This window comes from Octopus bimaculoides, chromosome 6 (genome assembly GCF_001194135.2).
Source record: "Octopus bimaculoides isolate UCB-OBI-ISO-001 chromosome 6, ASM119413v2, whole genome shotgun sequence".
Taxonomy (NCBI): domain Eukaryota; kingdom Metazoa; phylum Mollusca; class Cephalopoda; order Octopoda; family Octopodidae; genus Octopus; species Octopus bimaculoides.
This window is the reverse complement of record NC_068986.1, coordinates 84,439,427-84,441,372: the sequence shown is the minus strand read 5'-3', so window position 1 is coordinate 84,441,372 and position 1,946 is coordinate 84,439,427.

Here is a 1,946-nt window from a genome sequence, read left to right as displayed (position 1 = left end):
TGTGTCAAAATTTGATACCAATATTATGCTCTGTACTGACCTGCTACATCATATAAGAGAAGGGAATGGAAATCATCACACAGTTCACAACTCCCATACAGCCAAAGCATGGTACTATAGTGAATTGTAAATATTTTGAGTTCTAACAACTGATTAGTCTATCTACACTACTATAGCTCAGTGGAATAGGTAAAAATGTATACACACTCACAAACACACAGACATACATACATCATCATCATCATCATTTAACATGTTTTCCATGTTGGCATAGGTTGGACGGTTTGATAGGAGTCGGTTAGCTGAAGGGCTGCCTGGGCTCCATGATTGTTTTGGTATGGTTTCTACGGTTGGATGCCCTTCCCAATGCAAACTACCTTACAGAATGTACTGGGAGCATTTATGCAGTAGTAGCATAAGTGTTGTTATGTGGTACTGGCACAGTGGCTTAACTCTGCACACTTTAGCTTTGGTACTATGGCAACAATCTGGATACTTATTGATCAGTTTCCATCTATCAAATTCACTCACAAAGCTTTGGTTAGCCCAAACCTATTGTAGAAAAAACTTGCTCAAGGTACCATGCAGTGTGACTGAACCCAGAACTATGTGGTTGGGAAGCACTCTTTATACCACACAGCCATACCAGTACACACACACACACACACACACACACACACACACACACACACACACACACACACATACATACATGTGTTGAAATTGTAATGATATTTGGTCGATAATTGATGAGGGATTAAGCATGTCCACATTCCTTGTGTGTGTGTGTGTGTGTGTGTGTGTGTGTGTGTTTCGTTTATCCTGCACCTCTGCTTGACAGCCAGTGTTGGTTTATTTACATTTCTGTAACGTAGTAGTTCATCAAAAAGAGAACAATAGAATAAGTACAAGGCTTACAAGAAGAAAAAAGAAAAGAATAGAACTGAGGTTCATTCATTCAACTAACACTTTTGAAGGCAGTGCTCCAGCTTGGCCGTAGTCCAATGAGTGAAACAATCAAGAGATAAAGATCAAATCTATGATGACAAAGATAATGGTGATCATGATGATACTGATGACAAGAATAATGATGATGATGATGATGATGATGATGATGATGATGATGATGATGTTGATGATGATGTTGATGATGATGGCAACAACAACAACAACAAGAAAAAGAATGATAGTGTTGGTGATGATGATAATGATGATGACATCTGAAATTAATATGATAAACTAATTTATATAAAAATGCCACATCCATCACTTCTCCCACTGCAATTAATTACAACTACCATCATCACCACTACTGACACTACCACCACCACCATAACCATCATCATCACCACCACCACCACCACCACCACCACCACCTCTTTTACAGAAGGACATTTTATTTTAAAATAATAATAACAATTATTAAATATTTCTGTTTTTGTATTTTCTGTGAATTAGATTTTACACAAAATGCTAATTTCTGAAAACAAAATTTTAATTACAGTAATTATCAATACAAATGAAAGAAGTAACAATCTCCTTCATAATTTATCAACAACCAAGATACAGCTAATTACTATGAAATACGATTTTCAAACGAGGGACAATTACAACAACAATTACATCACAACAGATAGAAAATTCATATAAACATGATTGTAGCATGACATGGGGATTATTTCAAAATCTTGTACCAGATTAATCCTAACTGGATTAAGGGAAGATAGTAATGTAGTTTGTCTATCTGTAAAATATTAGAAATAACAAGCGAACATAGGTGCAGGAATGGCTGTGCGGTATGAAGTTTGCTTCCCAACCACATGGTTCTAGGTTCAGTTCCACTGTGTGTCTTGTAATAAAGTTTTGGCCTGACCAAAGACTTGTGGGTGGATTTGGTAGGTGGAAACTGTAAGAAGCCTGTTACACACACACATATATGATATATA